General features: G+C 44.2%; 4 non-coding genes across 4 annotated transcripts; all 4 read left to right on the top strand.

Moving 5' to 3' along the window:
* The first annotated feature begins 92 nt into the window (after positions 1 to 92).
* trnav-cac (transfer RNA valine (anticodon CAC)) lies at positions 93 to 165 on the top strand. Its single transcript has one exon. It is a non-coding gene; the product is annotated as a tRNA-Val (tRNA).
* Positions 166 to 2,837: 2,672 nt separating this feature from the next.
* On the top strand, positions 2,838 to 2,910 carry trnav-cac (transfer RNA valine (anticodon CAC)). Its single transcript has one exon. It is a non-coding gene; the product is annotated as a tRNA-Val (tRNA).
* Positions 2,911 to 7,471: 4,561 nt separating this feature from the next.
* On the top strand, positions 7,472 to 7,544 carry trnav-cac (transfer RNA valine (anticodon CAC)). Its single transcript has one exon. It is a non-coding gene; the product is annotated as a tRNA-Val (tRNA).
* A 2,669-nt stretch (positions 7,545 to 10,213) lies between these two features.
* On the top strand, positions 10,214 to 10,288 carry trnav-aac (transfer RNA valine (anticodon AAC)). The gene has a single exon. It is a non-coding gene; the product is annotated as a tRNA-Val (tRNA).
* The last annotated feature ends 1,446 nt before the right edge of the window (positions 10,289 to 11,734 follow it).

Raw genomic sequence — 11,734 nt, forward strand, 5'->3', positions numbered from 1 at the left:
CATTCTATTCTCGTGACACAAGCTCCATAAGTGTAGTCCAGCTGTTGAGGTTAAAGCTCTGGTTATGTTCCCAACAATGCTGCTGCCACAGCATTTCCGTAGTGTAGTGGTTATCACGTTTGCCTCACACGCGAAAGGTCCCCAGTTCGAAACCGGGCGGAAACATTATGCAAACGTGTTCAATTAATGATTAGCGAAAATTAAATCATTCATATTCGTGGTTCAATATTAACAGAGTGCAGAGTCTCACGATGCTGGTCCATTTGCTGATTTCTCTCTGCAGTTCTGTTCACACTCAAATTCTTCACAGTGTCTCTCACTCCCTCCCGTTTCCATCCCTGACGCTGGAGAAACCATATCTCAAAGCTGCACATTCCGTGCATTCTGGTCAGCTGTGAGCTTTTATTAAAGGATCCTGCCACGCCACCAAGCTTCACAACAGAAAATTAAAGCCACAAACAAACCCATCGACTAATCGCTCTTGCACAGCTCCAGAATAAGTGAGGGCGGGACAAGCCCTAACTTCCGCTCCCACACTCTCCAATCAGCCGCTGCCGGCGGAAAGCGGAGAATGCAGCATCAAACAGCGGTTTACCGCCCTTCACTGGGCTGCAAAATGCCACCGTTCGAGACAACGCTCCCCGTACACCGAACAGCAGCCTCATAAGATGCTTCATCTCAGCTTCCTGAGTTCGAGCCCCAGCTTGCACGAACACTTCTTCACTGGAAACACCATTAATTATCTGATTGCCACGTTTTGCATCATGAAAGTAATCCTAACCGATAATTATATAATCATAGAGGTTTACAGCATGGAAGGAGTCATTTAAGCCCATCGTATCTGCACCGGCCAACAAATGCCCAGTTTTTGGTGTGCACCCCTGCACCTTATTGCATTTCATGTGCACATCTAAGAACTTGTTAAATGTGGTGAGGGTTTCTGCCTGCACCACACTTTCAGGCAGTGAGTTTGAGACCCCCACAATCATCTGCAAGCAGAATGTTCACTTCAAATCCCCTTTAACCCTTACACTAATTTCTTTTAAATTATGCAGCCTCGTTGTTGACCACTCCGCTATGTGAAATAGACCCTTTTAAACAACAATATCTCGGCCCCTCCTATTTTTATACACCTCAATACTGTCGCCCATCAGCCTCCTCTGTTCCATGGAAAACAAACCCATCCTATCCAATCTGTCCTCATAGCAAAGTTGCTCCACTGCTGGCAACAACTACGTAAAGCTCCTCTGTACCCTCTCCAGCGTATTCACGTCATTCCTTCAATGCGGTGACTAGAACTGCACGCAGTACTCCAGCTTTGGCCTAACCAGAATTTTATACAGTTCTAGCATAAACCACTTGCTGTTCTGTTCCTTGCTTCTGCCAATAAATGCAACCATTCCATATGACTTCTTAACCAACTTTTCCAACTGGCCAGCTACCTTCGGGAATCTGTGGACAAGCAATCCCAGTTACCTTTATCCTCTACACTTCTCAATGTCATACCAGTTGATGTGTATTCCCTTTCCTTGTTAGCCCTCCACAAATGCGCGATCTCTCACATCTCTGGATTAAATTCCATTTGCCACTGCTCTACCCCCTTATCAGTTGATTGATATCTTCCTGGAGTCTCCAGCTTTCTTCTTCATTATCAACCCACTGCCTATTTTAATAACACCTGAAAACTTCGTAATCATAACACCTATATTCAAGTTTAGATCATTGATAAATACCATAAAAAGCAATGGATCTGGCACTGAAAACTGCGGAACCCCACTGGAATCATCCTTCCAGTCACAAAAACACCCATCAAACATTACACTTTGCTTACTGCCTCTGAGCCAAATTTGGATCCAATATGCCACTTCGCCCTGAATCACATGGGCATTTACATAGAAAATGCATAATCATTAAATGTTATCCTGCCTTCATGGGAAAACATCATTAATTGACTGATGATCTTCATTTGCACAACTAAAGAAATGTTAACTGAAGGAGAGTCCTTAATTGAATAACTTATCTGTGCTCTGCACTTTACCTCTGAATCCATAAACCATATTGGACAGTGTGCTTTAGAAGTCTGCTTCAAAATGTTCCTTGCTGGTAACATGTACATGGGACGTTGGAAACAGTGAGATAGACTGTAGTGCAAGGGACTGGTTATTGTGAAACAGCAAAGAAAATATACATTCTGGAAGAATACCATCGAAAAGAAGTGTGACCCTAACAGCCAAAAAGAAGATGAAGTGCTGAGCCCTTTTCAGCAAAAAATTCTTTTCCCAAACATTTTTCTGACCGAATCTTCACAAAACAAAAATGATGCTTTTAAAGTCATTAAACCCGAATTTTCGTGCACCCAAACCTTCTGAATCAGATGCCTCTCGTTGTGCCGACTGAATCCATGTCCCTTTCAATATTCTGCTGACATGCACACTATTAAATGTGCCACTAACTTATACAATCAAAGAATAAGAGAATGGTTGCAGCCCGTCGAGCCCATGCCAACTCTCAACAAGTCTCACTCCCCTGTCATTTACACACAGCTGTGCAATTTTTTTCATTCGGATATTTATCCAACTCGTTTTGAAAGATAAGAATGAGTCTGACTCCACCGCCCTTTAGAGCAGTGTATTCCAGATTTTAACCACTTGCTGAGGAATGGCCACTCCTGTTCCGATGTATAAAGGCAGAGAAACACGGGATCAATTCCTGCCACACTCACAACCTTGCTAAATAGAGCACCGTCATTCTATTCTCGTGACACAAGCTCCATAAGTGTAGTCCAGCTGTTGAGGTTAAAGCTCTGGTTATGTTCCCAACAATGCTACTGCCACAGCGTTTCCGTAGTGTAGTGGTTATCACGTTCGCCTCACACGCGAAAGGTCCCCGGTTCGAAACCGGGCGGAAACATTATGCAAACGTGTTCAATTTATGATTAGATAAAATTAAATCATTCATATTAGTGGTTCAATTATAACAGAGTGCAGTGTCTCACGATGCTGTTCCATTTGCTGATTTCTCTCTGCAGTTCTGTACAGACTCAAATTCTGCACAGTGTCTCTCACTCCCTCCCGTTTACAGCCCTGACGCTGGAGAAACCATATCTCAAAGCTGCACATTCCGTGCATTCAGGTCAGCTGTCAGCTTTTATTAAAGGATCCTGCCACGCCACCAAGCTTCACAACAGAAAATTAAAGCCACAAACAAACCCATCGACTAATCGCTCTTCCCCAGCTCCAGAATGAGTGAGGGCGGGACAAGCCCTAACTTCCGCTCCCACACTCTCCAATCAGCCGCTGCCGGCGGAAAGCGGAGAATGCAGCATCAAACAGCGGTTTACCGCCCTTCACTGGGCTGCAAAATGCCACCGTTCGAGACAACGCTCCCCGTACACCGAACAGCAGCCTCATAAGATGCTTCATCTCAGCTTCGTGAGTTCGAGCCCCAGCTTGCACGAACACTTCTTCACTGGAAACACCACTAATTATCTGATTGCCACGTTTTGCATCATGAAAGTAATCCTAACCGATAATTATATAATCATAGAGGTTTACAGCATGGAAGGAGTCATTTAAGCCCATCGTATCTGCACCGGCCAACAAATGCCCAGTTTTAGGTGTGTCCCCCTGCAACTTATTGCATTTCATGTGCACATCTAAGAACTTGTTAAATGTGGTGAGGGTTTCTGCCTGCACCACACTTTCAGGCAGTGAGTTTGAGACCCCCACAATCATCTGCATGCAGAATGTTCACTTCAAATCCCCTTTAACCCTTACACTAATTACTTTGAAATTATGCAGCCTGGTTGTTGACCACTCCGCTATGTGAAATAGACCCTTTTAAACAACAATATCTAGGCCCCTCCTATTTTTATACACCTCAATACTGTCGCCCATCAGCCTCCTCTGTTCCAAGGAAAACAAACCCATCCTATCCAATCTGTCCTCATAGCAAAGTTGCTCCACTCCCGGCAACAACTACGTAAATCTCCTCTGTACCCTCTCCAGCGTATTCACGTCCTTCCTTCAATGCGGTGACTAGAACTGCACGCAGTACTCCAGCTGTGGCCTAACCAGAATTTTATACAGTTCTAGCATAACCCACTTGCTGTTCTGTTCCTTGCTTCTGCCAATAAATGCTACCATTCCATATGACTTCTTAACCAACTTTTCCAACTGGCCAGCTACCTTCAGGGATCTGTGGACAAGCAATCCAAGTTTCCTTTGTTCCTCTACACTTCTCAATGTCATACCAGTTGATGTATATTCCCTTTCCTTGTTAGCCCTCCACAAATGCGCTATCACTAACATCTCTGGATTAAATTCCATTTGCCACTGCTCTACCCCCTTATCTGTTGATTGATATCTTCCTGGAGTCTCCAGCTTTCTTCTTCATTATCAACCCACTGCCTATTTTAATAACACCTGAAAACTTCGTAATCATAACACCTATATTCAAGTTTAGATCATTGATAAATACCATAAAAAGCAATGGATCTGGCACTGAAAACTGCAGAACCCCACTGGAATCATCCTTCCAGTCACAAAAACACCCATCAAACATTACCCTTTGCTTACTGCCTCTGAGCCAAATTTGGATCCAATATGCCACTTCGCCCTGAATCACATGGGCATTTACTTAGAAAATGCATAATCATTAAATGTTATCCTGCCTTCATGGGAAAACATCATTAATTGACTGATGATCTTCATTTGCACAACTAAAGAAATGTTAACTGAAGGAGAGTCCTTAATTGAATAGAAACATAGAAACATAGAAAATAGGTGCAGGAGTAGGCCATTCGGCCCTTCTAGCCTGCACCGCCATTCAATGAGTTCATGGCTGAACATTCAACTTCAGTACCCCATTCCTGCTTTCTCGCCATACCCCTTGATCCCCCTAGCAGTAAGGACCTCATCTAACTCCTTTTTGAATATATTTAGTGAATTGGCCTCAACAACTTTCTGTGGTAGAGAATTCCACATGTTCACCACTCTCTGGGTGAAGAAGTTCCTCCGCATCTCGGTCCTAAATGGCTTACCCCTTATCCTTAGACTGTGACCCCTGGTTCTGGACTTCCCCAACATTGGGAACATTCTTCCTGCATCTAACCTGTCTAACCCCGTCAGAACTTTATATGTTTCTATGAGGTCCCCTCTCATTCTTCTGAACTCCAGTGAATACAAGCCCAGTTGATCCAGTCTTTCTTGATAGGTCAGTCCCGCCATCCCGGGAATCAGTCTGGTGAACCTTCGCTGCACTCCCTCAATAGCAAGAATGTCCTTCCTCAGGTTAGGAGACCAAAACTGTACACAATACTCCAGGTGTGGCCTCACCAATGCCCTGTACAACTGTAGCAACACCTCCCTGCCCCTGTACTCAAATCCCCTTGCTATGAAGGCCAACATGCCATTTGCTTTCTTAACCGCCTGCTGCACCTGCATGCCAACCTTCAATGACTGATGTACCATGACACCCAGGTCTATTTGCACCTCCCCTTTTCCTAATCTGTCACCATTCAGATAATAGTCTGTCTCTCTGTTTTTACCACCAAAGTGGATAACCTCACATTTATCCACATTATACTTCATCTGCCATGCATTTGCCCACTCACCTAACCTATCCAAGTCGCTCTGCAGCCTCACAGCATCCTCCTCGCAGCTCACACTGCCACCCAACTTAGTGTCATCCGCAAATTTGGAGATACTACATTTAATCCCCTCATCTAAATCATTAATGTACAGTGTAAACAGCTGGGGCCCCAGCACAGAACCTTGCGGTAACCCACTAGTCACTGCCTGCCATTCTGAAAAGTACCCATTTACTCCTACTCTTTGCTTCCTGTCTGACAACCAGTTCTCAATCCATGTCAGTACACTACCTCCAATCCCATGTGCTCTAACTTTGCACATCAATCTCTTGTGTGGGACCTTGTCGAACGCCTTCTGAAAGTCCAAATATACCACATCAACTGGTTCTCCCTTATCCACTCTACTGGAAACATCCTCAAAAAATTCCAGAAGATTTGTCAAGCATGATTTCCCTTTCACAAATCCATGCTGACTTGGACCTATCATGTCACCTCTTTCCAAATGCACTGCTATGACATCCTTAATAATTGATTCCATCATTTTACCCACTACCGATGTCAGGCTGACCGGTCTATAATTCCCTGTTTTCTCTCTCCCTCCTTTTTTAAAAAGTGGGGTTACATTGGCTACCCTCCACTCCATAGGAACTGATCCAGAGTCAATGGAATGTTGGAAAATGACTGTCAACGCATCCACTATTTCCAAGGCCACCTCCTTAAGTACTCTGGGATGCAGTCCATCAGGCCCTGGGGATTTATCGGCCTTCAATCCCATCAATTTCCCCAACACAATTTCCCGGCTAATAAGGATTTCCCTCAGTTCCTCCTCCTTACTAGACCCCCCGACCCCTTTTATAACCGGAAGGTTGTTCGTGTCCTCCTTCGTGAATACCGAACCAAAGTACTTGTTCAATTGGTCCGCCATTTCTTTGTTCCCCGTTATGACTTCCCCTGATTCTGACTGCAGGGGACCTACATTTGTCTTTACTAACCTTTTTCTCTTTACATATCTATAGAAACTTTTGCAATCCGTCTTAATGTTCCCTGCAAGCTTCTTCTCATATCTGTGCTCTGCACTTTACCTCTGAATCCATAAACCATTTTGGACAGTGTGCTTTAGAAGTCTGCTTCAAAATGTTCCTTGCTGGTAACATGTACATGGGACGTTGGAAACAGTGAGATAGACTGTAGTGCAAGGGACTGGTTATTGTGAAACAGCAAAGAAAATATACATTCTGGAAGAATACCATCGAAAAGAAGTCTGACCCTAACAGCCAAAAAGAAGATGAAGTGCTGAGCCCTTTTCAGCAAAAAATTATTTTCCCAAACATTTTTCTGACCGAATCTTCACAAAACAAAAATGATGCTTTTAAAGTCATTAAACCCGAATTTTCGTGCACCCAAATCTTCTGAATCAGATGGCTCTCGTTGTGCCGACTGAATCCACGCACCTTTCGATATTCTGCTGACATGCACACTATTAAATGTGCCACTAACTTATACAATCAAAGAATAAGGGAATGGTTGCAGCCCGTCGAGCCCATGCCAACTCTCAACAAGTCTCACTCCCCTGTCATTTACACACAGCTGTGCAATTTTTTTCATTCGGATACTTATCCAACTCGTTTTGAAAGATAAGAATGAGTCTGACTCCACCGCCCTTTAGAGCAGTGTATTCCAGATTTTAACCACTTGCTGAGGAATGGCCACTCCTGTTCCTCTGTATTAAGGCAGAGAAACACGGGATCAATTCCTGCCACACTCACAACCTTGCCAAATATAGCACCGTCATTCTATTCTCGTGACACAAGCTCCATCAGTGTAGTCCAGCTGTTGAGGTTAAAGCTCTGGTTATGTTCCCAACAATGCGACTTCCACAGCATTTCCGTAGTGTAGTGGTTATCACGTTCGCCTCACACGCGAAAGGTCCCTGGTTCGAAACCGGGAGGAAACATTATGCAAACGTGTTCAATTAATGATTAGCTAAAATTAAATCATTCATATTCGTGGTTCAATATTAACAGAGTGCAGTGTCTCACGATGCTGTTCCATTTGCTGATTTCTCTCTACAGTTCTGTTCACACTCAAATTCTACACAGTGTCTCTCACTCCCTCCCGCTTCCAGCCCTGACGCTGGAGAAACCATATCTCAAAGCTGCACATTCCGTGCATTCAGGTCAGCTGTGAGAGATTATTGAAGGATCCTGCCACGCCACCACGCTTCACAACAGAAAATTAAAGCCACAAACAAACCCATCGACTAATCGCTCTTCCTCAGCTCCAGAGTGAGTGAGGGCGGGACAAGCCCTAACTTCCGCTCCCACACTCTCCAATCAGCCGCTGCCGGCGGAAAGCGGAGAATGCAGCATCAAACAGCGGTTTACCGCCCTTCACTGGGCTGCAAAATGCCACCGTTCCAGACAACGCTCCCCGTGCTCCGAACAGCAGCCTCATAAGATGCTTCATCTCAGCTTCCTGAGTTCGAGCCCCAGCTTGCACGAACACTTCTTCACTGGAAACAGCATTAATTATCTGATTCCCACGTTTTGCACCATGAAAGTAATCCTAACCGATAATTATATAATCATAGAGGTTTACAGCATGGAAGGAGTCATTTACGCCCAACGTATCTGCACCGGCCAACAAATGCCCAGTTTCAGGTGTGTCCCCCTGCACCTTATTGCATTTCATGTGCACATCTAAGAACTTGTTAAATGTGGTGAGGTTTTCTGCCTGCACCACACTTTCAGGCAGTGAGTTTGAAACCCCCACAAACATCTGCATGCAGAATGTTCACTTCAAATCCCCTTTAACCCTTACACTAATTACTTTTAAATTATGCAGCCTGGTTGTTGACCACTCCGCTATGTGAAATAGACCCTTTTAAACAACAATATCTAGGCCTCTCCTATTTTTATACACCTCAATGCGGTCGCCCATCAGCCTCCTCTGTTCCAAGGAAAACAAACCCATCCTATCCAATCTGTCCTCATGGCAATGTTGCTCCACTCCCGGCAACATCTACGTAAATCTCCTCTGTTCCCTCTCCAGCGTATTCACGTTCTTCCTTCAATGCGGTGACCAGAACTGCACGCAGTACTCCAGCTGTGGCCTAACCAGAATTTTATACAGTTCTAGCACAACCCACTTGCTGTTCTGTTCCTTGCTTCTGCCAATAAATGCAATCATTCCATATGACTTCTTAATCAACTTTTCCAACTGGTCAGCTACTTTCAGGGATCTGTGGACAAGCAATCCCAGTTACCTTTATCCTCTACACTTCTCAATGTCATACCAGTTGATGTGTATTCCCTTTCCTTGTTAGCCCTCCACAAATGCGCGATCTCTCACATCTCTGGATTAAATTCCATTTGCCACTGCTCTACCCCCTTATCAGTTGATTGATATCTTCCTGTAGTCTCCAGCTTTCTTCTTCATTATCAACCCACTGCCTATTTTAATAACACCTGAAAACTTCTTGATCATAACACCTATAATCAAGTTTAGATCATTGATAAATACCATAAAAGCAATTGATCTGGCACTGAAAACTGTGGAACCCCACTGGAAACATCCTTCCAGTCACAAAATCACCCATCAAACATTACCCTTTGCTTCCTGCCTCTGAGCCAAATTTGGAACCAATTTGCCACTTCGCCCTGAATCACATGGGCTTTTATTTAGAAAATGCATAATCATTAAATGTTATCCTGCCTTCATGGGAAAACATAATTAATTGACTGATGATCTTCATTTGCACAACTAAAGAAATGTTAACTGAAGGAGAATCCTTAATTGAATAACTTATCTGTGCTCTGCACTTTACCTCTGAATCCATAAACCATATTGGACAGTGTGCTTTAGAAGTCTGCTTCAAAATGTTCCTTGCTGGTAACATGTACATGGGACGTTGGAAACAGTGAGATAGACTGCAGTGCAAGGGACTGGTTATTGTGAAACAGCAAAGAAAATATACATTCTGGAAAAATACCATCGAAAAGAAGTGTGGCCCTAACAGCCAAAAAGATGATAAAGTGCTGAGCCCTTTTCAGCAAAAAATTATTTTTCAAACATTTCTCTGACCGAATCTTCATAAAAGAAAAATGATGCTTTTAAAGTCATTAAACCCGAATTTTCGTGCACCCGAATCTTCTGAATCAGATGCCTCTCGTTGTGTCGACTGAATCCATGTCCCTTTCAATATTCTGCTGACATGCACACTATTAAATGTGCCACTAACTTATCGAATCAAAGAATAAGGGAATGGATGCAGCCCGTCGAGCCCATGCCAACTCTCAACAAGTCTCACTCCCCTGTCATTTACCCACAGCTGTGCAATTTTTTTCATTCGGATACTTATCCAACTCCGTTTTGAAAGATAAGATTGAGTCTGACTCCACCGCCCTTTAGAGAAGTGTATTCCAGATTCTAACCACTTGCTGAGGAATGGCCTCTCCTGTTCCTATGTATAAAGGCAGAGAAACACGGGATCAATTCCTGCCACACTCACAACCTTGCGAAATATCGCACCGTTATTCGATTCTCGTGACACAAGCTCCAGAAGTGTAGTCCAGCTGTTGAGGTTAAAGCTCTGGTTATGTTCCCAACGATGTTATTGCACCAGTTTTTCCGTAGTGTAGTGGGTATCACGTTCGCCTAACACGCGAAAGGTCCCCGGTTCAAAACCGGGTGGAAACATTATGCAAACGTGTTCAATTAATGATAAGATAAAATTAAATCATTCATATTAGTGGTTCAATGTTAACAGAGTGCAGTGTCTCACGATGCTGTTCCATTTGCTGATTTCTCTCTACAGTTCTGTTCACACTCAAATTCTACACAGTGTCTCTCACTCCCTCCCGCTTCCAGCCCTGACGCTGGAGAAACCATATCTCAAAGCTGCACATTCCGTGCATTCAGGTCAGCTGTGAGAGATTATTGAAGGATCCTGCCACGCCACCACGCTTCACAACAGAAAATTAAAGCCACAAACAAACCCATCGACTAATCGCTCTTCCTCAGCTCCAGAGTGAGTGAGGGCGGGACAAGCCCTAACTTCCGCTCCCACACTCTCCAATCAGCCGCTGCCGGCGGAAAGCGGAGAATGCAGCATCAAACAGCGGTTTACCGCCCTTCACTGGGCTGCAAAATGCCACCGTTCCAGACAACGCTCCCCGTGCTCCGAACAGCAGCCTCATAAGATGCTTCATCTCAGCTTCCTGAGTTCGAGCCCCAGCTTGCACGAACACTTCTTCACTGGAAACAGCATTAATTATCTGATTCCCACGTTTTGCACCATGAAAGTAATCCTAACCGATAATTATATAATCATAGAGGTTTACAGCATGGAAGGAGTCATTTACGCCCAACGTATCTGCACCGGCCAACAAATGCCCAGTTTCAGGTGTGTCCCCCTGCACCTTATTGCATTTCATGTGCACATCTAAGAACTTGTTAAATGTGGTGAGGTTTTCTGCCTGCACCACACTTTCAGGCAGTGAGTTTGAAACCCCCACAAACATCTGCATGCAGAATGTTCACTTCAAATCCCCTTTAACCCTTACACTAATTACTTTTGAATTATGCAGCCTGGTTGTTGACCACTCCACTATGTGAAATAGACCCTTTTAATCAACAATATCTAGGCCTCTCCTATTTTTATACACCTCAATGCGGTCGCCCATCAGCCTCCTCTGTTCCAAGGAAAACAAACCCATCCTATCCAATCTGTCCTCATAGCAATGTTGCTCCACTCCCGGCAACATCTACGTAAATCTCCTCTGTTCCCTCTCCAGCGTATTCACGTTCTTCCTTCAATGCGGTGACCAGAACTGCACGCAGTACTCCAGCTGTGGCCTAACCAGAATTTTATACAGTTCTAGCACAACCCACTTGCTGTTCTGTTCCTTGCTTCTGCCAATAAATGCAATCATTCCATATGACTTCTTAATCAACTTTTCCAACTGGTCAGCTACTTTCAGGGATCTGTGGACAAGCAATCCCAGTTACCTTTATCCTCTACACTTCTCAATGTCATACCAGTTGATGTGTATTCCCTTTCCTTGTTAGCCCTCCACAAATGCGCGATCTCTCACATCTCTGGATTAAATTCCATTTGCCACTGCTCTACCCCCTTATCAGTTG

Source organism: Pristiophorus japonicus, chromosome 3 (genome assembly GCF_044704955.1).
Source record: "Pristiophorus japonicus isolate sPriJap1 chromosome 3, sPriJap1.hap1, whole genome shotgun sequence".
Taxonomy (NCBI): domain Eukaryota; kingdom Metazoa; phylum Chordata; class Chondrichthyes; family Pristiophoridae; genus Pristiophorus; species Pristiophorus japonicus.